The 25,282-nt window shown below is 38.8% G+C and overlaps 3 long non-coding RNA genes across 7 annotated transcripts in view; 2 read left to right on the top strand and 1 right to left on the bottom strand.

Annotated features, from left to right (window-relative positions):
• Positions 1-25,282, top strand: part of LOC111095157 — an 83,443-nt gene that overhangs the window by 3,787 nt on the left and 54,374 nt on the right. The gene's annotated exons all lie outside the window — the stretch shown is intronic.
• On the bottom strand, positions 584-12,571 carry LOC111095158. Of its 4 annotated transcripts, XR_005356799.1 has the most exons (5): positions 12,417-12,571; positions 11,936-12,017; positions 10,711-10,774; positions 1,344-1,473; positions 584-643 (listed from the first exon to the last, which is right to left on the bottom strand). It is a non-coding gene; the product is annotated as an uncharacterized LOC111095158 (long non-coding RNA). The 4 variants fall into 4 exon arrangements; XR_005356801.1 differs by lacking the exons at positions 584-643; positions 1,344-1,473 and adding an exon at positions 3,996-5,960; XR_005356800.1 differs by lacking the exons at positions 584-643; positions 1,344-1,473 and adding an exon at positions 7,413-7,722.
• On the top strand, positions 18,500-19,545 carry LOC111095159. The gene is made up of 2 exons (XR_005356803.1): positions 18,500-18,715; positions 18,999-19,545. It is a non-coding gene; the product is annotated as an uncharacterized LOC111095159 (long non-coding RNA).

Here is a 25,282-nt window from a genome sequence, read left to right as displayed (position 1 = left end):
GCTACCTGCTAGCAGTATTGTCATTAGGTTATACATGTTCAGGGACACCTGGGTGGCTCAGTAATTGAACGTCTGCCTTTGGCTCCAGTCATGATTCCTGGGGTCTCAGGATCGAGTCCCACACGGGGCTCTCTGTGGCGAGCCTGCTTCTCCCTCTGCCTGTGTCTCTGCCTATCTCTCTGTGTCTCTCATGAATAAAAAAAATATTTTTTTTAAAAAGATGATATATGTACAAACCAGATTCCTTGTCAGACAAATAATTTTATAGTCTCGTTATCATCAGCTTTCCAAACTTCTCAGGTCTTTTTCCTTGAACCTAAATTCTTGAGGCAGAGGATAGAAGGATTCCCTTCCCCATGTTGCTGAGCTATTGACTACTACATGGCAGATCTCCGTTAGCGTCACCCAGCTTCTAAGACCCAAGTTGTCTATGGTACTGGGGACCAATGTTAAGAAAGTTAAGAAAGGGGATACCTGGGTGGCTCAGCGGTTAAGCGTCTGCGTTTAGCTCAGGGTGTGATCCTAGGGTCCTGGGATCAAGTTCTGAGATGTAGTCCTACATCGGGCTCCCTGCATGGAGCCTGCTTCTCCCTCTGCCTCTGTCTCTGCCTCTCTCTCTGTGTCTCTCATGAATAAATAAAATCTTTAAAAAAAAAAAAAAGGAAAGAAAATTAAGAATACATTTTTGTGTTGTGGTCTGCTACTACCACTCTATGCTTACCTTCTACTCTACCTCCCTCTAAAACTCATGAGATTTTTAGTTCTTTGAGGAAAACCTTAACCACTGTCTGTAGTCCTGTGGACACTACTTAGGGCTAAAGTTATTGTTCTGGGTTGAGGGGAGTTTTGGCCAAGGATACTGACCCATGGAATAATGTTCTTTGGTGCAGTATTTGAGGCTGAGGTGCCCAGAAATTTTAGAGGCTTCATCAATACTATATCCATTTACTTTGGCTCTTCTGTCTGGTTCATGTTCTAGGAGGGAGGTAGAAAAAGAGCTCACTCTGGTAATGAAAGTAAGTAGTCTGCAGAGAAGGATGGTCAAGGAAGAATCCATTTCTGGGCACTTTCTCTTAGGCCTCTGGAACAGTTAACCCTATACCCCAACTTTCCTGCACTGCTTCATTTGTTCTTGCCCTTGACTTGTCTGTCCTTCTAGGAGGTACCAGCTCTGTTCTATAGTCTGGTTGTTTTCTTTGTTTTAAAGGAGCATTTGTCATTTGACACAAGGAGACATATGTCACATCCATGTCTCAGGAACTTCCTAAAGACCTAGAGAGCTCACTAAAGGGCTGTGGTAGGAGGTGAAGGAGCAGGGGAAGCGAAGGGCGACAGGACTATACCTCCTCAGCTTCTACCCCATTCCGGGTGCTCCATAGGGCTTTACTACATAAACTCCCACTGTTCCATTCCTTCTTTTAAGGTGTTCTTCCTCTCTCTTCCTTCTTCCCATTCTTTTCCCCTAACCAACCCCTAACAAAAGACAAAAGTGAGAGAAATAGGGAAGTTTTATGGAAACATATTAGATTGAAATATATGAAACTACTATGTTTGTAAGTCAAAAATGTTTGTTCAGCAATGTTACATGGTTCACTTACGTAACATTTCAGTTCTTGCAAACCACACCACAGAATTCTTAGGTATTAACAACACTAATATTTATCAAGCCTTACAATGCGGTAGGCACTATGTAAAGTGTTTTACATAGAGTACCTCACTCAGCAATCTTTATAATCCTTTTTGGTGGGTATCATTATTCACAAATTTTGCTGGTTCACACAACTAGTGAATGAGGGGACTGTAATTCACACTCATGTAGCTTATCTCTTCAGTCCCTCTCCAAATCCCTTACAGAGATCCTTCCAACTACTCTTGCCCCATAATATTTGCTCTTTCATGTAGTATGATTCTAAATGTACACACTTTGTGAATTCAGGTTAGATTAAATACAGGCAAGATCACTCAAGCAGGGTTTAAGGGATCTTGCTTCAGCATGGTAAGCAGCAGTGAATTCTGTTCTTATACCTAAACCTCCTGATTAGGCAATATCAGAAACACCAAGTCACACCCTGTTTTATTTCAGACTTTGGCTTTATCAAATACATCATTTCCTCCCATTTTGGCTATTATTAAGTGAATACCTTGGCTCACTATAGGATATTAAAAGAAGTGATTTGGTATGAGTCTGTTTCTCTTGTTATTTAAGATACATGTTCTCCATATTCCTACTTAATTGTTCAGTTCATGTCATCTTTCCAAACTTCACCTTGTTCATTATTTCCCAGATCTATGTGGCTTTGAGATCTGTGATAGATAAAACCTGAAAACCAAGATACTGTTTTAATTTACGTTCTGCTTGGGAAAAGGAAGACTTGGATCACTGGATCACTATAAATATGGCCCATACCTCTAGAAATGGTAAAAAACAAAACAAAACAAAACTGGTCTAAATAAGCCGATTGCAAAATTCCTTTAGGCGTTGCTTTTTGTTGTTGTTTTGGGTTTTGTTTTTTAGGGGTTTTTTTCTATGTGGTTTTCCTTTCCTGGTGGATTATTGTAGTGCACTGTTACCTTTCCTTCTTCTCTTGTTTTTTTGGCTTCACTTCCTCCTTCTATTGTTGTAGCTGTCTTTTTCCTCTCATCACTTTTCCTGTTGCCTTTCCAATTGGGTGGGGCCCCATCCAATTCACTCAGTTGTCTGGCTCTAGAGTATCTTTAATCTCAGGGGAAAATAATCTTGTGCCGAATAATTAGGATCCCTGGGGCTTCAGAAGAAATCCCAGAGACTAAATATCCCTAAAATTTTCCTTTATTGATTTTATGTTAGAATGAAATCCAAGGATGCTTAATTGGAGGAAGAAAAAAAATCATCCTTTTGGCCTCCTAATCCCAGACCATTTTGAACTCTGACAGCACCAACATCCATCAAATCAAACAATGAAATCAACTTTGGTTACTTAGCATAATAGAAATAAACTTGTAATATTCTATTAGTGAAGGATCAATGTCTCCTGTCTTGAAAATAAACATCAGAGCTTGGCCTCAACATTTCTGTAGCAGCAGGAGACCATTATTTTGTGGCAACATTCGATTACATTGACATCAAGACAGATTTATTAAATTAATAAATAGTACATGATTTTCAGCCTTTCATTTCCAACCATCACCACCACCCACTCTGCAAGGTGATCATCTAAAACCCTTCATCCATATTTTTGACTACTTATTATCTATGACCTTTTATTTCCTTTTTGTTGTCATTTTATACTCAAATTAAGTTTTTTAGTATCCATTTTTAGATGGAGATTTTTAATTGGTTATTAAGAGGAAAGTTGATAATGAGGATAATCACATTGTTAATTGTTAAAAATATTTTAATGATGTAATATTGGAAAAGGAAGTATTTCAGATATTCTTTTTGGAGTTCTGAATGTGACTAATGGCAAAAACCTACCATTCCTGCTTTGTCTTCCTCTAACTCAACCTCAGGGCCTTTGCCCTGGCTGTTTCCTCTGTCTGGAATGTTCATCCTTCTCTTTGCATGGCTGTTGTTTTTTGGTTTTTTTTTCTCACACCTAAGTCTGCTGGAATGTCATTTCCACAGAAAGGTTCTCTCTAAGGGTCCTTTCTAAGTGTTTGCTCCCCCATCCTTAATCACTCTCCATCCTATTGTTCTGGCTTATTTTCTTTGCCATCACATGTCACTATCTGAAAATATTTATGATTTGAATTACTCTGTTGGCTTGGATAGTCCTGGGGCTAGTGGTCTTGTACTACTTTTCATACAAGATCTCTATGTCCTCAGACCTAGAGCACTACCAGATCCCAATGGCACTCAGTAAATAAATATTCGTTGACTAACTAGATGGATGAATGAATGAATGGATAATTCTTTTTTTTTTTTTAAGATTTTACTTATTTATTCATGAGGGACAGAGAGAAAGAGAGGCAGAGCAAGAAGCAGGCTCCCCACAAGGAGTCTGATGTGGGACTCCATCCTGGACCCCGGGATCACACCCTGAGCAGAAGGCAGACGCTCAACTGCTGAGCCACCCAGGCGTCCCAAATGAATGGATAATTCTAATAAAACAGCCATATGTGAGTGACCTCAGGTCTTACCTCTCTTAAATATTTGCAACATACAATCTGTCTAGCTCTCTACCCTTCCCTTACCCTACCCCTTATATTCTTAGAAACAATAGTGATTGGACAAAGCATCAGCACACCTTCAGATTTTAGGCTTCTGCTCTTACTCCAGTTTATTGTTCCAGCATCTAAACCAATTTAGCAGAATTTTGGTGAGCAGGACATGAGAAAGAGAAGTATTTTCTCCTTTTGTATCACCACTTACTTACTTGGGAGTTCCAAGTGGCTTAGTGTTGCTGACAATAAGGAAACAAGTAGCACCCAGTCAGCAGATTAGTTTTCAGTAATAAGCTTTCATTATGTCACTCTCCTACTCTAAAACCTCAATGCCTCCTCACTGCTTATAGGATAACTTTCTCTCCCCTCAGTTTTTTATGCAATCTAATCCATTAGTACCTACATGTTGTAGTCATTTATGCATGTCTGTTTTTCCTACCACAGTATATACTCCTTGAAAATAGCCTTTTCATTCACGGATGCTTGCAAAATACCTACAGGTTTCAGCCTTATATGAATGTATTGCTGAAGAAGACATTTCTCTGCTTTCAAGCCTTACAATTCCTACCTCAGTTTGTACCTTGCCTTTGGGAAGTGATTACTAATGTTTCTGGAATTAAATTTTAGTTCCAATAGCTGAAGTCTGACAACCTAGATTCCCTGCTCCATCATTAGCTGTGATCTTAGCTGAGTCACTTACCTTCTTTGTGCCTTAGTTTTATCAACTGTACACTGAGATGTTACTAGTATATATATGTTAGAGTTATTATGAGAATTGAATGAGAAAATGCATGTACTGGGTCTAGCAAAGAGCTTGGCATTATCATAAGTGCCTAGTGAATGTTTATAAATGTTTTCTTCCTCGGAGCTGGTATATACCCTATGTGGTCTGTTACCTCTCAAATATACCTGGCACATATGTCAACACCATATGACTTTATACATGCAGTTCCCCTTGCCTGCATGACTTTCCATACTCCTCTCCAACTCCTGACTCCTTTGAATTCTCTCCTCTGTTAATTTATATCACTCTGCCTTTTACTAGAACTTAACTTTTTCTGGGTCTGTCTTCCCAGTGAGATATAACTGCAAGGAAAATACTGTGATTCTTTAGCAGAGCCCAAGATGGTCCTATATTAATAGAATGTATCTGCTGTTTGTTATCTGAATTTAGTAACTAGGGAATGTAATGCCAAATTCAACAGCCTCTGTTTTGGTGGCAGTTGGTCACTGTGATGACATCTTTTTGAATTTCATGGACTTGAAGGTGAAAACAAGAGTTTTGATGTCATTTAGTCACATCTGCAAAACGGGAGTTTCCACAATGTTCCTTAATTCCAGCAAAGAAATTCTTATCTTCCACTGTTAATACAATATTAAGTACTTTTCCTCATTGAACCAGCAGTGCAATGGAGAAAAAAAATTAAGTCATCCTCCTCCTCATAACAAGCCTGCATATACTTCAAGACAGTCATCAAGTAATCCTCTTCTCCCAAATGAACAATCAAAATATTTATTTGCATAGCTAATATCACAGACAGTCTAGGCAAATAGACAAAGTCTCTCTCCTGTGAATACTATTAGCTTATAGTTCATGGTTTAGGCAACTGCTCTAGAGTGAAATAAACTCTTCAGAGACTTCTACTGGTCAATCAACACTTAAAATGTTTTTCTAAGCTACTCCTGGTAATTGGAATCTTTTAAGCATTTTTTGAAAGTAGAATGGTAATACTTACAACAGCAACAATATAGTTATCCACTCAACAGACATTCATTGAGCACCCACAGTATGTAGTATTAAGCAACACAATATTTTGCTAAGGAATGGAGAGGATGCAAAAATCCATTAGAAGCAATAGCTACCACAAAAGAAAGGTACAAAACTTTTCTAAGGACTTATCATGAGCTGGGCACTGTGCTAAGTGCTGAGGATTTACAGATAAAGTTTCTTTCTCTGAGGAGCTCATAATCTAAAGAGGAGTATAACAGTCTTATATTTCATTATGGTATTGTAAGTGATATGAAAGATGTTAGTGGCAATGGTACTCTGGAGATATGGAGGACTGCTTCTCCCTAGAGCTTGCTTGACATTTGCATGGAGTCTGGACTATAGAATAAAGTTTAGCTTGAGGCACCTGGGTGGCTCAGTTGATTGAGTGCCAGACTCTTGATTTCAGCTCAGGTTGTGATCACAGGGTTGTGAGACTGAGCCCTGTGTGGGGCTCCATGCTCAGGATGGAATCGCTGGTCTCTCCCCCTCTGCCCCTCCCCTTTGTACGCCTGTGGATGGTCTCTCAAATAAATAAAAATCTTAAGAAAAAAAAAAAAGAATAAAGCTTAGCTAAGTTTTTAAAAGCTAATTTTTTAAAAAAGTGAGGAAGGGCATTTCGCCAAAGGGAGCTGCAGGTGCAAAGGCAGAGAGGGAAGAGCATGCACATTTCAGAGGCTACAAGGAACTTGGCTGAAGTAGAAAGATTGGAGATAGTTGTGGAGACAAAGCTGGAGAGTAAGCAAAGATTGATTCACGAGGAGTTTTGTATGAGTACTATGAAAAGACTGGGTTTTAAATCCTTGAGTAGCCTTGGGAAGCCACTGGAGAATTTTAAGCAGAGGAATTACCTGATCAGATTTGCAATCTAGAAAAATCACTCTGACAGTTTTGTGAAGGAGAGATGAAAGAATAGATGGCGGCAGAGAGGTGGAGGGGTTAGGATGGAAGTGGGAATTCGATGAAGGACCGATGCAGGCTGGATGCAGTAAGGGATGGAGAAGAGAGAATCATATACGATCTGGAGATGGAGAAAAATAAAAATGGATGAGGTGTCCATCTCTAAGATTGGGCAAAGATGATCTATTTGACCAACTTCTTAGAAAATTTAAATATCCATAGATTTCACTCAGAAAGAGTTTACTCCTTATTTTTTTGCATGTACAAGTCCTTGAACTATAAATTACTTAATAAGGTAGAACCAATTTTATTTTTCAGTGGGAATACATCTTTTCTATAATAATGGAAGTCGTTGGGGAAATCAGCTTCAGGTTTTTGGTTTTTACTCTTTTCAGGGTTTTTTTTTTTTAGCTCTTATTTTTTTTAAAGATTTTATTTATTTATTTGACAGAGAAAGAGAGCACAAGCAGGCAGAGCAGCAGGCAGAGGGAGAGGGAGAAGCAGACTCCCTGCTAAGCAGAGAGCCCTATGCAGGGCTCAATTCCAGAATGCTAGGATCATGACCCCAGCCAAAGGCAGACACCTAACCAACTGAGCTACCCAGGTGCCCCTTGCTTCAGATTTTTCATAAAAAGCTTCCTAGAATTCTTCCCAATAAGCAACAAACAAAATTCGCCAAACAAGAATAAAACAAAAATTAAAACCACAACCAAACAAAAGAAAAATTATTTTTAAAAAAGATACATAGATAGATTCAGGATAAGGAAGGTTTCAAAATTCTGCCTTAGATCATTTAGACCTTGACTAGAAAAGCCCCCAGATCCTATAGAACTTACCTGCTGTTGAAGACCAGTTCTCTGAAAGGAGAGTCTGAGATGAGTGTGAAATATAATATTTACTAGGCATCAACTCTGTGAAAGGAAAGGGGAAGTAGTAGGATTGTACAAAGAAGGGAGCCAGCCCTAATGCAGGCATGACAAAGCCTCAGTCAATCTAGTGGAGGTCTCTAGAGCAAATATTATCCATCAGGGTGTCCTGTGTCCTACCAAATGGCTTGGCTTTTATACCCCAGTCTCACTCATCTCGGAGCTGCCTCAGGGAGGACATGATCTCTGGAGAGGTGGCTCTTAGCAGCTGAAGCATTCCTGAAGATGCTGACATATTCCATGTCTGGGTAGCTTGTCCTTTGAAAGGAGAGCTCTGTGCATCCCACACCTGCACATCAGCGTTTGAATGGAGCTCAAAGACAGACCAGGCCATCTTCCTGGCCTTGGCAGAACTAAATCTACGTCACTCTAGCCACATCTTTTATGTCTCCTACCCTTAGAAGTGCTATTTTCAGAACTGTAGAAATACTGAAATGGTGTTGAGGAAAGAATTGAAAACTGAGTTTAAAATTATTTACCAATAATAAAATACCAGTGGGAACTAAAATGAAAAAAACAGAAAAAAATAATATTGATGGGAGGATCTTGTTCTCCAACCTTTCTTCATACATAGTGGAAATCATAGAATTAATAAAATGTATGAAGCAATTACATAGCTTCCTGGAATCTAGAACATTAGTAACTGACATAGAGTGCTCCTGCACTATGAAAGTCAACTGTGGTTTCCTTTCTCCATCCAGCCAGTTACAGCTTTACCTGAGGGACCTTTTATAAAATATTTAAATTCTCTTTGCTTGAGTCACTGATAATTGAACAGTGCTTGTAACAGGAATACTATCATGTAGAAATTATAGCACAAGGTACAAGATGGAAGAGATAATTTTTAAAACCAACAGAATGAGTACAGAACAAAATGGCCCAAACAAAAAGATTTTGGGACTTCAGTCTTTTTCTTTTTTTAAAAAAAATATTTTAATTATTTATTTGAGAGAGAGAGAAAGAACACGAGCAGACGTGAGGTGCAGAAGGAACGGTCAAGCAGAGAGGGAGAGGGACAGGCCAATTCCCTGCTAGATGTGGAGCCCTCACACAGGGTTCAACCCAGGGCTCATTCCCAGAACCCTGAGATTGTGACCTGAGCTGCAGTCAGATGCTTGACTGACTGAGCCACCCAGGCACCTGTAGAATATCAGTCTTTTTCAACATTATGGCAGAGTGAGGGGCAGAAAATAGTGAAGATCTTTCATTGTGATTCCTTTAACTTAGTACTGTGTACTGAGTTCACAAATTCCTCATCCCTCAGAATTTATCTCTATTGTTAAAACTTACTGATTTAGATTCCATAAATTTGTCATGCTGCAGTTATACAGTTGTAGTGTGTCATTCTGGCTGAGAAAATATTTATTTTATAATGATTTTTTTCCCTGAAAAAAGGAGCCTATTAATATTCTCCAAACATAACTTCAAAATTTGGGTCCACCTATTATTTACAGAATGTCAACTGTGGTTATTAGCCAATTACAATGGACAAATAATGACTTATATTTTTTAAACAACATTCTTAACACATTCTTAACAAATATCTTTTTTCTTATATTATGCAGATCATTTAGAAAATAAATAAGAAATAGCCTTTACTTCAAAAAATATATTTTTCACTGATTTGGATGGGTTTTTCTGCTCTTCTTTCACACTAGGAGCTTTACTGTAGTCCCATTGTAACTCTTCTATCCACCCCAACTAATGGGGTTCTACATTCTTCTCTAGATGCCATACTGTATACCAGAGAGTCTCTGTCCTCCTAACCCTAAGTAAAACCACATTAGTACAATAATATAAAGATGTGAGAAAAAAGCAGAGAGAGAGAGGGAGAAGGAAGCTCTGAAATGGGTAAATGATAATATCCAAATCAAATTTAAACCTGAATGTGCCCCCCAAAACATGTAGAGAGTAACTATGCCTCACTAGTTTCCCACAAACACCTTGGTCTTTGAGTTTATTTCTCACTACTTGCCTATGGAAGATAATGCACTTAAAATTTGTCATTCCTAAAAGTTGTCATAACTTTTTTTAAAAATCCAACAAATGAAGTTAAATATTTTGATTTTCAAAATGTGTATGTCTAATTAACAGTTGTGTTAGATGCCTTTCAATTATTTTCTTTTAATTTATTGCAAAGAAGATCTTCGTCTTAGGCACTGCATCCATCCCAATTGCCATGTAAGACCTCATCATCTCAGTGTTCACTGTTCATACGGGACACTGGATGCCAGAACTTCATTCACTGTCCTCCCTCCAAAGCCAGAAGCCTCCACTGCCACTTTTGCCAGAAGATGTATTCTTGTTAAGGCACCTCCTTCCTCTCATTGTTCTCTTTCAAAACTACTTCTCTTACAAGCAAGGTGAATTGCCTGTGCCTAGGTCACAGTTGTGCGTCCCTGCTATAAAAGAAGCTGGGGAAATGCACTAGGGGTTTATATGATGGGGAGGCAGGACTCATTCTATGGGGAATTCCTCAAACATAGAAAAAAATTTTCAAAAGGTGATAAGCAGCCACAAAAGCCAGAGCATGGAAGGCAACCAAACGTAGAACTCAAAATTTGTGCACCAAATTACTGGTAGTGACCGTTAAATTTCCCCAATCATGGAACTGGGGGAAATACTGCTCTTCCCCGGGGAACTGGAGGGGAGTCATTTGAGTACTTCTTGCTGACATCTTTCATTGTGCTCCAGACTGTTCCAGATGGCAGGAAGTCCCTGCTCAGGCCTCTGGCTGGGACTTTCTCCAAGAGCTGACCCTCAACACTGCACAGGGGCCAGCTGCCAGAGCAGCAGGGAAAGACGACTCACCTACACAGGCACAACCCGTTCTCCAAACACCTTGGAAATTTAACTGACACACAGTGGGGAAAAGAACAGGTTTTCAAGCTTTGTTACTATGCATATGCTAATTATTAGGCAGAGGGGAACACGATAATTGAGTTATGAAACTACTAAATAAAAATAGACTACCTGACAGAGAGCTTCTTTACATGACGTTTTTACACAAGAATAAACAATGTGTTCTTTGTAGAGCCTTAAAAAAAAAGAAACAGGGTTAGTTTTATTCTGTAAACTACGGTCTCTTGTAACTAGACGAGTGCTTGTATTTGTTGACATTTTGATTTATAAAAAACCTGAACAAGTTCAATTTCAATAATTCTTTTTGTTCAAGCAATACCAGAGAAGAGGGGAAATACTGATGTTCATTCCCCTCCCCCCCCCCCAAAAAAAAACCTGGCATATGCAAAAGCTTTAGAATTCTCTTTGTTCAGCTCTGGGTCAGATTTCATGAAAAAGTAATTGAAATTCCTTTTGCTCCCCATTCTTCCATGCATGTAGAGAAGCTTGTGTTCCTAATGAGCACCAAGAAGCTTTCTTCCACAGAACTTTATCTTTGAAAGATGAAATAACCTGTTTCCCTCAACTCTTCTCAATCCTGTTTCTGTCTTTCATTTGCTCTCCCTCCTTAACCACAACATGAAATGTGTGCTAATTAATTCACTGTTGAAAAATTCAGTCTAATGCCTAGAACTGGTATCATGTGCTAAGTGACCAAGGTAGAACCCAAAGTAGAGAAGTAAAGATTACTTGGGTTCTAGTGAGCATTTTTTAACACTGGATCACTGTGGATAAAACCAAGGATAATTATACCTGTGAAATGGCATACAGGTATATGTATTCATGTAATCAGATTAATGATGAATTTGTAAAAATTCTCTGAGATCCTTTGTTTAAGAAGAAAGGCAACAAATAAAGATAGTAACGTCTAATAAAACAGGAGAGTTTCATGTGAGCCATGCTTGCTCATAAAATGTTACTTTCTTCACATCAAATGATAAAAGTTAAAAAAAAAAAAAGGAATGTCACAAATAACATTTTTGGCTTTGTCAGTAGACATATATTCTTAGTTTTTGCCGATGCAAATGCCAATAACTTTGGATACAAAGTTGTCTGAAGGGACGCCTGGGTGGCTCAGTGGTTGAGTGCCTTCAGCTCAGGGCATAATCCTGACGTCCCAGGATTGAGTACCACATTGGGCTTCCTGCGTGGAGCCTGCTTGTCTCTCTGCCTATGTCTCCACCTCTCTCTTTCTGCGTCTCTCATGAATAATAAATAAAATCTTTTAAAAAAAAAGTTGCCTGAAAATCTGAGGATGGACTTTGCCCCAACTGTACTGTTCACAAATCAATCAGACCTCACTTGAAACTCAAATGTGATACTTCTGCTTCCCTTCCTTTTTGTGTCTTGGCCACTGCACTTCCTTTCACCAAAGAGACCTAGAATGAGAAAAAAAAAAAGTGAAATTAAAATCTATGAATTATTTATTACCAGTATTAGGGAGAATAACTTGAAGTGTTTTGGGAAGAAAAAAAAAAAAGGTTTGAAGGTTATTTCTGGTTTTGTATACTTTCCCCAATTGTAAAACCAAGTTACTTAGGCACTAGTATGGTATTTTAGTATATACTTACTAAGAAAAGCCTATTGTTTTCAAAATGTTTTTATGCCATCATATCATTAGATCCTTCTAAAATTCCAGTAAGATATGTTAACAGGTGTTATTTTTATTTACTTTAACACTATCATTTATCACTCCATCTTATAGGTGAAGAGACTGAGGGCAGAGTGTTAAATGTTGTTCATGAATACCAAACCAATAGTGGTAAAGTTGAAACTACCTATCAGCTCTTCTGACCTATGAGCCCAGATGCCTTCTATTTGGTCATCTCCCTCTGTTTTCTGAACAGTCGCACAGCTCGAAGCTGGAAGGCTCTCATGCTGCTGTCCATTTCACAGCCTATCTTCCAAAAATGCAGTTGTAGAACTTAGAATGCATTGTCCTACTAGAACAACAATGCCTGTGTTCCATAAACCCCTGTGTCACTTCGCAAGAACCTATGCCTAACCCACAAGAGTTATGTTCCTTTAAGATGAAATAGGTTTCACAGAACAATATTCTCTTAAGAAAGTTTTAAGGAAAAAGTTCTGAGGCCAGATAAGTTTGGGAAACATAGCATATCATATATCCCACTCAGAGATTCATAATGTACATTTGCATATTAAAGTCTGTAAGAAGTTCTGCAGGAAAGAAAACTGCTGAAAATTGTTCCATTGAGAATTCATCAACCTTCTTTGACTTTGAAACCCTTTCCCTGAGTAACAGCTATTAACACCCAAAACTAGAGTTCCCCAAAACACATTTTGGACATTTCTGCTATAGGAAAATATGTTGAGTTACAATTTGAGATATTAGGAGTATCTCACCTACTCTGAGATTGGGAGTTACCCTGAATGTAAGATAGATACTGATGATCATTCCTGTGATATCAGTCTGGACCTAAAATCAGCCCTGGATATTGGGACATAAAGCAGAGTCAGACATTAAAGGATAAGAAACAGAACAATAAAGGATAGGAATGATGCCTGGGAACACAAAGATGAGATTGAGATGATGGGGCCAGAAACACATGAAAGATGAGAGTGATGAGGGAGCAGATAACTTGGAAATTTATCTTGCCCCCTTTTTCTTCTTCCTCCAATCCAATCCAACTTCCCCTAGACCAAACCAAGGGTAGGAAGCAAGGATGATGCTGAGAGAAAGGGGGTGGACCCAAGCATTAATGGCTGTCTTGGAAGGAAAAAACAAAACAAAACAGAAAAAGGTATACTAAGCTAGAGGATATGTAGTAGAAGCAACTATTTTACTGTAATCATGTTCAGGAAAGCATGAAAGCCAGAGGCTTATAGCCTATGTTCTAGAGCAGTCAGATGAGCATCCAATGTATCATCCATATTGGGACACTTTGGAGTGAAAGGGGCGCTGTTAATAACCATATGAGGACGACAGATGTAAACTGGGGCTGTCCCAGGCACACCAAGATATGTATTCACCTTATATGCTTGTTCCTCTTTGAACTATGTGCCATGACATTCAGAAGAAAAAAAAAGATATAAAAGATATGTATGTATACGTTGATAATGTGAACTATAACGGATTCCACTTTAAGTTGTTTAGATCAAAATAACCTCATGACCCCATTCAGCAAACAGGTGTTGAGCATCTATGATGCGAAAAGCCCTGTGCTCAGCACTGGGGGGGATATAGATAAGCAATACACATCAGTGCTCTCAAGGAGCCTCCAGTCAACATAAGGAATTAAGAGATTCAGATGACCAAGCTGCAAGTAAATTATCACAGATGGTCATAAGAGAACTAAACGTAATGCTGGGGAAGTTCTAAAGAGTGCTGACGTGGGAGGCTTTGGAAATTTGTGATATTTGGAAGGACAGTAGATTATTATCAGGACTGGAGTGCAGGCAAAAGGAGATAGAGCTTTCTGGGTGATAAGACAGTAAAAGTAAAGAGCATGTTGTGGTAGCATGAAGAGCATGGTCCCGTTTGGCAGGAGTGTAGGATTTGGGAAGAGAAATAGTGGCAGATGAAGTGGGGAAAGCAGATTGGGGCAAGCCTATATTGGGACTTAAATGCCAGTATAAATCAAGGGGAAATAATTCAGGAAATAGTCAAGAACTTTGATTGTATAGAAGCGGTCTGGGGCAACCATAAGTAGAACCACAACCACTTACCAATTTGGAAATCTTTGGAAATAATCGGGCCAGTTCTGCACTTTCACAAGGTTGAACCCAGAAAGCTGAAGGACTTAGAAGCATTTAGGTTAAATATAACTATTAAGACTATTATCAAATCCAAATTAGGCAGTCATAATTAGTTTTCTATTGCTGCTATAAAACATTACCACAAATTCAGTGGCCTAAAAAAATAGAATTGTATTATCTGACAGTTCTATAGGTTAGAAGTCCAACAGAAGTCTCAGTTGGCTAAAATAAAGGTGTCATCAGGGCTATAGTCTTCTCTAGAGTCTTCCTGAGAGGAGGGTCCATTCCCTGGTCTTCTCCAGCTTCCAAAGGCTACTAACATTCCTTGGCATATAGCCCCCTTCCTCTGTCTTCAAAAGTAGCAGTGATGGATAGAGTCCTTCTCACATTGCATCACTTGACCTCCTCTGCCTCTTTCTCCAACTTTCAAGGACCCTTGTAATTATATTTGGCCCATCTGACTAATCCAGGAGAATCTCCCTATATGTTAATTAGCACCCACTTTAATTCTCCTTTGCCATGTCAGTGACATATTCACAGGTTCCTAGGATTAGGACACAGAAATCTTGGGGGAGTTATTACTCTGCTTAGCACAGCGATGTAGCAGTTAAGACCTCCCATGATTTTTTTCTTCTCCCCACTCCCCTTGCATAGGGAAGGCCAGGCATTGGAAAATGGCTCCATCCTTGGTTTCTCAAGGCAGCTCTGGTACTCATTGTATGTATAACAGACTTTTACTGAAGATTTGTGGTTCTCAATGGATGATCACATTACAGTGTAGAAAAGCACTTAAATTTGAATTTAAAACTTTGCTTCTCAAGTTTTTGACAGGGAGTTTCTTTTTAGCCACTTTCTCTTCTGGTCTGCCCATGCTCCCCATCCCCAGGGACGTTTTTCCTTCCTTCTCTCTTCTTTAAGTCTTGGGCCTGCCAACATACCTCCCTCCTAATACTCACTAGAAAAGGAAAATTCCTGTTACTTTATTGTTTAAAGCAACTTGGCTTGTTTAGCTCAGCCTTTCCCAACCAGGATATGTTCTCGGCCTTCCCTTTCATTACCAAAAAGATCCATCAGCATCTTTTGTGACAAATTCTGTGTCTGCAGTCCATTTTAGTTTTCTGTTTTTGTTTTTCTTTTATTAGAGAGAGAGGGAGAGAGGGAGGAGTAGAGGGAGAGGGAAAGACAAAGTCTTAAGCAGGCTTCACACCCAATATGGGATCCATCCCAGGGCTTGATCCCACAACCCTGACATCATGACCAGAGCCAAAATCAAGCGTCAGATGCTCAACCAACCCCCATTTTAGTTGTTTTTAATAGTAATTTTTGTCTTCTCCTTTCATGCTATTAGAGAAAGATTTATTATCAATTTTAGAAAGAGCATTCCCTTTCCATTATTGGTGGACTACCTTCTGCAGTACAGGAGGTAATTGGACAGTGCTTTACAAAGAAATGAAACAAAGTTGCACCACGTCACTTGGAGTAGCAAAATCAGCCTGCCTCTAAGAATCAGGAGACCTGGGTACTGATTCTAGTCTCCCAAATGACCTGATGACTTTGAGCAAGTCAGAACCTCTATGAGTCACCATTTTGTCAGGAAAGTTGACTTAAATGTTCTCTGAATTCCAAACTTGGGTAAATACGTCACTGAATTAGTGGAATTTATGTTTGTAGCCAGGGGGCTTATTTGACATAATAAGTAGTTAAAAGCAAACCAGTGTCACAGGAGCTTTGGGGACTCCCAGAAATTTTACTGCTGTGGTATCTGGATTAATCATCTGGGACTACATTGAATTTGGAGACCCTATGCTTTCTCTTTCATTTTTGAAAGGACTGATGAGATCGTGTGCCAGCTACAGTGATGGACTGAAAAGAAAAATATGACAGGAATCAGTGTTTTTTTGAGGAATATTAATTTATCAGTTAGATATGAGATAAAATGAAATAGCAGGCAATAAGCAGCAGGAAAACCAATTAAGAGACTGTTGTGAAAGTTCAGGCATAATAAAAATGTAACAGGATGCTAGATGGGACTTTTCCTGTTGTCTCAGGGTTTCCGCCAAAGCACCACAGCTGAGGACAATAGGCAGTAGGAGTCCACATATTTTAAAGAAAGTTGCTAAACACATCCATGTGTGCCTTGCTAACTGGTTCTTTGCCCATTCTATCATGACCCCATCCTATATGAGAGAAGTTAGTGAATCATTAAAGGGAAGAGTCTGGGAAGTAAAGGAATTTGCAAAAGTTGAAAATGCGATGGTTTTTCTCTCTTCTCAAATCACATGTTCTCTGGAGTTTTGGGAACAGAGAGGCTGATGTCTGACTCTCACCTGGAGGTGGGCAGGGACAGACTGAAGAGCATTGAGAGAGCCTATCCTTCTGGAATTTGACCAGAAATTTGTGGGGTGAATTTCCCACGAGCTAAATATGTAGTATGGAAGGCAACTGAGTTACAGGGCTGCAGGCTGGACCAGAGTTTCACTTTTTTGGGGGGAACAGAACAGTGTTTGACATTCTTGACAGCAGGAAGATGGAGGGGATACAGTTGCAGAAGAACTCACAAAAATAGTCCATGAAAGAAAGGGCCAGCATTGGATAGTTGCTAGGATGAAGGCCATTTGAGAGAGTTCATCAAGAGAGAACCAAGAAAGAAGTACAAGGAGCAGAAGCTATCATCTCCTCTAGCTAGACCCCTCGATCCCCTTAACCTATCTCCTCCATACCTATATTGAAGGAGCCAGAAGCAGGTGACAGAGAAAGTAGAGCAAGAGGGCCAAGAAACAGACTCTGTTTTGCCCCCATCACTGATCTGAGGATTCCCTGGCTAGGCCTGAGCTGGAGAGAGGGGAGAAGCTTTAAACTGGATGGGAAACGGAAGTTTTGATTTAGATTGGACTAGACTTTTTCTATTCTGAAAATGAGACTGTTGTCTAATCTGTATCTGTCTAATCCTAACAGAACAAGAATGTACACAGAATCTGCCTGATGTATCATCCAGGGGCAGGAAAACAGGATAAGACAAACATGTTTGAAGGCAATGAAATTTTAAAATAATGCTTTTTCCTGTTTGCACCTCAGAGAGGCCAGCTCCTATGATAAATTAGTATGACAGCAATATAAATAATAATGATAATAATGACAATAATAATAACAACCAATTGTTAAATGTTGGCATAGTTTGCCAGACTTATGTTAGGTGCCAAAGTTACATTATTTCATTTAATCTTTACGACAATATCATGAGGTAGGTAGTATTAAATTTAACCCCATTTAACAGATGTTACCTTGGAGTGATTAAGTGATTTTTTTTTTAAGATTTTATTTATTTATTCATGAGAGACACACAGAGAGACGCAGAGACACAGGCAGAGGGAGAAGCAGACTCCCTGCAGGGAGCCCAATGTGGGACTCGATCCTGAGACCTCAGGTCACACCCTGAGCCGAAGGCAGACGCTCAACCACTGAGCCACTCAGGTGTCCCAAGAGTAATTTGTCACAAAATACAGTTAATGAATAGCTGCTTTCAGATCCCACAAACCATTTAAGGTAGAATAGGGTAGCAGTTATAAAAGAGGAAAGAAGCAAAGAATTAATGAATGAAATATCAGTATTTATCATTCTAATCCAGGAGTGGATGAAATAATTGATAAAAAGCAATGATACAATTAATGTATACTGATGTATACTGATAGGACTTCAATTATCATACAACCCACAAATAGCATTTGTTGCTAAATATAAAACCAGTAAATGTGTCTATTAAATAACTTGCTTTAGGTGGTTTGTTTTAGGGGTTTTTTGTTTGTCTGCTTATTTTTAAAGAAATGTTGCCCTGTCATTTTGAAATTAGTTTCCTGGAATACAACTAATATGTTGATTTGTCATTTATACTATGTCAATGTTTTATTATGTCTAAGATATTTGATGGAAATAATGGAGTACACACACGTTCATTGTTTTAGTGATGATGTAGATATTTAAAAACAGATACCTAAATTGAAGAATAACTTCTTCACTGTGAACTCCATGAAGCAGGGGTCTTATCTTACTTATAATGGGGCTCTAACCCCCAAGGTCATGAGATGAGTATCTGGCACATTGTAGATGCTCATGAATCTAGAATCTTTTATTAAGCGCCTACTACGTCCCAGGCAACGAGTGTTACATATTTATGGCAGAGCAAGTCTCCTTATAATATGTGTTCACAGCCCTTGCTACACCCCTCCTGCCATCTAGAAAGAATTCTGGCTTTTGTTCTATAGCTTTTATTATATGCCCTCTGGGGGAATTGGAGTTTGTTGCTAGATTCTACATTTGTGATGTAAAAATGAGAGACTGGAGCCAGAGAAACAGAACTGATAAGGTAAGAGGAAGGAAGAGGGAAAGAATGGATAGCCCTATGAAGGGAGGACTTTGGGGAAAAGAACGGGGGACAGGTTAATTTAGGGAATACTGTGATAGATTACAAATAGCGCCTCCTTTCTTGTGCTCTGAGAAACCCGAGGAAAGGATATGATTTATTTCTAACTGCTTCTAGTGCCTTTTTCTTCCCCAAGATAGGAACATAGGGTCCCAGATTACATATATATTATTTCTAATCCTTAAAACACCCTGCCAATGGAAGCATTATTGTCTTTAATTTCCAGGTGAAGAAAGAGCCTTGAAGCAAATAAGTAATTCTCTCAGGACTCCACAACTAAAGCTAGGATTTGAATCCAGTTCTGGTGGGCCCCAGCCTGCCGTCTTTCCATGATGCCACATGACACTTCCATAACCATCTGTTGAACTGACTGAATCAAAAGGCTTCCCTTGTGAGGGACCTCTATTTATTCTGATATCGTACATAAATGGGAAAGGCTTATTTCTGATATTTGATTCAGGAGAGAAAAGCTTAGCTCCTAGCCTGGAAAGCAGACCGGCTTGCTGTACTAAGCTTGCCTGTGGGCTGGATGGTTCATTTTGAAGTCCAATCACTTTGCACCTAGGAAATGGCATTGTTTACCGCAAAGGTTCAGCTAAAACTGTTGCAAAAATTGCTCTGTGGCCATTCACGTTTCTGGAAATCAATTTTCTGACCAGGTAGCTTACCTGATGCAAAGAAGTAAGGAATAAAAAAAAGGTTTCTTCAGACTGCCAACCAAGTTACCCTGGACCTTTCAATGGCTAGGTAGTAAACTAAATTGTATGCACTTATTTTGGTGAATTATCATTTTAAATGGCTTGAGGTAATGTTCTCATCTTCTGTCGCCATAGAAACTGTTATAAAATTTCATATAAATACCTCAGAAACAGGACTGCCTACTCCCATGGAACTAGATAGTAGGTACAATGGACCTCCAAGGAAATAAATGGCTGCTTGATAGAAAATAATACAACCCATTAAAAGAAGCCTCTTTATGATCCAAGTCCTTCCTAATGGATAAGCTAAGTATATGAGTAGGTAGGAAGGAGAAAGGGTCTGAAAGTAGTGTGAGGTGCTTTTAGAATAGTTTGCAAATACCACTTTCCAAAGTTGAATCAACTTTCTGTCTTGTTGAGGGAACATTCCATCGAGGTGTTAACACTAGAGTGTTTTCATCTATATTCAGAGAGTACATGCCACAGAGCCATTATGGACCAGACAGGAGTTGTATAAAAATGATTTGACAAAAAGAAATAGCCAGTCTGCTATGCCAAAATCCAGAGTGCTTGTCTTCAAGGTGAATCATATTCCATTCCAAAATGTCAAGTAGATTTAGTCATTTTAATCTTTTTATTAGATTAAAACTTGGTACCTATATTATAAAAGCAAAAGGAAATGACTGGAATATAGGCTCCACCACTGATAAATTGTATTATCTTGGGCAAGTTGCTTGGCCACTCTCAACCTCAGTTTCTCCATTTGTAAACTGAAGGTGGTACTTATTTTTATGGCACAATTAAAATAACCCATGAAAAGTACTAGAGTGATGTCAGAAATTGTTACTTATCAAAAGAAATAATAAATGTAATAACTAAGTATGTTTAGGTTATCAACATATATTATTAATTTTTACATTCTCTCTTTCCCTTGAACCGATAGATAATATGTGATCTTGAATAATTAAAAAGATGTGCTAAGGGATAAGAAAACAAGATCTTAAGGCAGAGTTGATGCAATTTCTGACAGTTCTGGTATTGGTGAATCTGAAAGTTTCCAAGTGCCATGGACGTCTTTTTTGCAGTATTTCCTCCTGATGCTTGAAAAGAAAGTCTGTTTTCATAAGACCTTGGGTCTGATTTCCAGTGGGAAAAAGGCTGAGGAAATTTGGCTTCATTTCCAAGTATCTTTGCACTTTTCCCAATTGCATAGAACCTCCAAGCTTCCCCAGATTACCTCGTTTCAATGACATCGAATCTTTCAAAGGGAATGTAATAATTCCGCAGAGAACTTAGCATTTCTGACAGCCTACCTCCCACTGTCCTCAGTGCTTCATAAATTATGCTGCCTCTGAATGTGAGCTGGGCAGCACCATTTTCCTGGTCCCCTCGTGATTCATGGTTTCTCTTAACTATGTCAGTGCCTCGTCAGCAAAGCTGTTCCTTTTGGACAGAGTGTGATGTGATCTGCTTCTTGGAGGGCAGCTTGCTAATTATATACTGATTTTATACACTATTTTTTTTTTTTTTACATTTTCAAGGTAACTAATAACTATTAACTTTAGGAATTACTTCAAAATTCAGAAAACATTACCATTTAATTAACAATCTGCTCTCTGCAATACACTGTGACCTGAGAAGCCACTCTAATGGTAATATGCTGTTATCATTAAAATTAACTAACAAACCAGAAGAATAGTGCTGTTCAGGTCAGATACAGAGAGACCATAATTAAAAGAAAGTGAAACTAAAAACAAGTATCAGACCAAAGATCAACACAGCGTGGATGGCCACTGTGCCAGCTTCCCTGTTTTGCACTGCCAAAGCAGCTCCCTCCTGACCTGTGTCTGCATGACTCCTCAGGAATTCCAAACCTAGACCCTCCTTGGGAACAAGGCTGAGTCAGTCGTTGGGTGGTTAAACAATGGAGACTGAAAGGAAATAGGATGAAAAGTTCCTGAAAATGACTTGCTTCTAGATACCTTCTTATGTATTATTATCTTTACATGTAAGAATAAAAACCCATCGTTAGGAATGTCTTATCTTTTCCCAGACTCTAGGGCTTTCCAGAAACCTTCCCAGTGACACAGGTTCTTCCTGATGTAGGAAACTTCTGTTCAGGAAGATGTAGTGGAGGTTATAATGTGGAGGCCTTTCCAGCATTTGATTTGTCCCTGTCTATTCAGAAAGCTTTCTGATATTGCCAGGATGCTTCTTTGAGCTTAGGGAATGCAGAACTAGGAGAAAAGGGGCTGGAGAGAAAAAAAAAAGTCTTATGGGATATGGCTAGGAAAAGTTTTACATAACTTAGAGAGGAGTATTCTAGAAAATCTATAGGATGAAGCCAATAGGAAAGCAAAAGATTTAAACAAAATAGTTCTCTAGACTATCTATTGACAGCATGGTGTTTGAAAGAGGCAATATTTAAATTATCTTGAGATGTTCTTTGTCACTCGGACATGTTTCTTGGAGATCATGACAACTTGAGATTGGACTTCCTGAATTTCAGCCTCAGTAGAATTACTTTGGGGATGATTAATACAGATAAACCTCTGCTATTACTCAGTTCTCCTGCTGTCAGAGACCACCTGGTTTCTGAAGCTTATATCCAGGAGCTTCAGAATCTTTGTTGGTACAGGATTCTTTGCACAACTTTGCACGACTCTGATCTCCTGCTCTTGCTAAAGCTTCTTTACCCTTGTCCACCGGCTCCATCCTGTGTCTCTCTCCTTACGGGGTTTTAGGAGATTCATAGCTTATAGAAAATGAAGGTGTGGGGATTGTGCTACCTTTAAAGAATTTAGAAATAGGCTCAGATGAGAGGACTAAAAGCCATTATGAGTTAAGTAGGGGTTTGTTTGTCTTTTTATTTTTGGGGGGTTGAATTGATAGTGTATCATGTACACAACATTTCTATAGGGAAAGTTCTGATTTCCAAGTAATGAATGTATATAAAGATTTTTATTTATTTATTTTTTAAAGATTTTGTTTATTGAGAGAGAGAGAGAGAGAGAGAGAGAGGCAGAGACACAGGCAGAGGGAGAAGCAGGCTCCACGCAGGGAACCCCACCTGGGACTCGATTCCGGATCTTCAGGATCACACCCCAGCTGCAGGCGGCACCAAACCGCTGCACCAGCGGGTCTGCCCATATAAAGATTTTTAAAAGACAATCCAATGGAGCTCTAGGCTGCCTTTCAAAATGCCTCTTGGGTTATACTTGTGTTCGTCTGATTTGATTTTATTTCTAAAAAATATACTCACTATTTATATTTTAAAATGTGCATATATAGGTATTATAAGATTATTGAAATATGTACCAAGATGCTAACCACCAAAATAAGATTTTTGAATATACACCCAAATGCTAATAATAATCTATAAGTGGTCATAGTATAACTGATACTTTCTTCTCTATATTTTTTCTACAATGAGAAAACAATAAGGATTTTCTCATTTTTAAGCAAATAAGATTGGAAAATAAAATGTATAACAGCATCCAAAAATATTGTAAACATTTAGAGATTATTTAATAAAAGATGTACAAGATTTCTCTGCTGAAAAAATATACAATACTGCTGAAAAAAAATTGAAAAAAAAAGACCTAAGTAAATAGAAATAAACATGTTCAGGGATTAATACACTTAATATTGTCAAGATGTCACTTCCCCCCAAAGTGAATTATATATATATATATATATATATATATATATATATATATATATATAAGATTTTATTTATTTATTCATGAGAGACACACACACACACAGAGGCAGAGACACAGACAGAGGGAGAAGCAGGCTCCACACAGGGAGCCCGACATGAGACTCGATCCTGGGTCTCCAGGATCACACCCTGCGCCAAAGGCAGCACTAAACCACTGAGCCACCAGGGCTGCCCCAAAGTGAATTATAGATTCAATGAAACCCCAATCAAAATCCCTAAGGTGTTTTTTTGTGGAAATTGGCGTGCTGATTCTAAAATACATATGGGTGGGGCACCTGAGTATCTCAGTCAGTTAAGAGTTCGATTCTTGATTTTGGCTCAGGTCATGATCTTAGGGTGATGAGATTGAGTCCCACATGGGGCTCCATGCTTGGCATGTAGCTCACTTAATATTCTTCCTCTCTCCCTCTGCCCCTTTCCCTCCCCACTCATGTGGACGCTCTCTCACTTTCTTAAATAAGTTAATTAATTAATAAAATATATATGAAAAACCAAAGAACCTAAAATAGCCAAAGCAACTTTGAGGAGGAAAGAAAGATCAAAGTTGGAAGACTTAATCTACTAGGTATTTATTTCAAGATTTATTTTAAAGCTATAATAATCAAAATGGAATAGTATTGACAAAAGTTAGGCAGATAAATCAGCAGAACACAAGAGAGAAGTTTAGAAGTAGACCCACAATTATGGGGTCAAATGATTTTCAACAAAGAAACCAAAGAAATTCGATGGGATTAGAAGTATGGTTTTGTTCAGTGACAATTGGATACCTATATATGCCAAAAGATGAAACTGGATCCCTGTCTCACATCATACACAAAAAATTAATTCAAGGTGCATCATAGGCTTAAACATATAAAGGAAAATCTTTGCAGTGATGAGTGGGCAAAGATTTCTTAGACTGACCAGAAAAAGCACTAATTGTAAAAGGGAAATATCAATAAATTGGACTTTATCAAAGTCAAAAAAACCTCTGCTCATCAAAAAACACCGTTAAGAAAATAAATAGTTGGGGCAGCCTGGGTGGCTCAGCGGTTCAGCGCCTGCCTTCAGCCCAGGGCGTGATCCTGGAGACCCGAGATTGAGTCCCACGTCAGGCTCCCTGCATGGAGCCTGCTTCTCTCTCCGCCTCTCTCTCTTCCTCCTCTCTGTGTATTCTAATGAATAAATAAATAAAATCTTAAAAAAAAAAAAAAGAAAAGAAAATAAATAGTTTACAGAGTGGGAGAAAATATTTACAACACATGTATTTGGCTAAAGGCTTACATCCAGAATACATCAAGCATATCTATAAATTAATAATAATGAGGACAACACATTTAAAGAATGGGCAAAAGAGGGCAGCTGGGTGGCTCCAGTCAGTTAAACATCTGCCTTCTGCTCAGGTCATGATCCCAGGATTCTGGGATCAAGCCCCACATCGGGCTCCCTGCTCAATGGGAAGCCTGCTTCTCCCTCTCCCTCTGTCTGCCACTCCTTCTTGTGCTCTCTCTTTCTCTGTCAAATGAATGAAAACAAAAATCTCTTAAAAAGTGAGCAAAAGACTTGGACATGTCACAAAGGAAGACTTATAAATTCCCATTAAGTACATTAAAATATGCTCATTATCATTAATCATCAAATGCCAACTAAAATCACTGATATACCACTATGTATCCCCTAAAATGAGTTAAGATTTAAAAGATTGCCAACATCCAGCATTGGCAAGGATGTTGAGTAGCAGGAATTCTCATCACTACTGGTGAGAGTATAGAGTGGGATAAATACTCTGAAAAATTGTATGGTATTTCTTATAAAAAGTATAGATCTATTCTATGGTATACCAGTTCTACTCCTGAGTGTTCATCCAGAAAATTTTCAAAATATGTTCACAAAAGACTTGTGCTATATTCATAGCAGCTTTATTCGTTAAAGCCAAAAAAGTGGGAACAACTCAGAGGGGAGACTCTTCTCTTCCTGCCCAGGCTTCTCACTACCTCTCTGTTGTCATGTCATCTTACATGAATCACCTTGCCCTTACCACCCTTCCATTTATACTCTCAGAACATTCCAGTCTCTCTCACGTTTATGCCTTTGAACAGCGCAATTCCA

Source organism: Canis lupus, chromosome 3 (genome assembly GCF_011100685.1).
Source record: "Canis lupus familiaris isolate Mischka breed German Shepherd chromosome 3, alternate assembly UU_Cfam_GSD_1.0, whole genome shotgun sequence".
Taxonomy (NCBI): Eukaryota; Metazoa; Chordata; class Mammalia; order Carnivora; family Canidae; genus Canis; species Canis lupus.
This window is presented reverse-complemented; position numbering and strand designations above follow the sequence as displayed.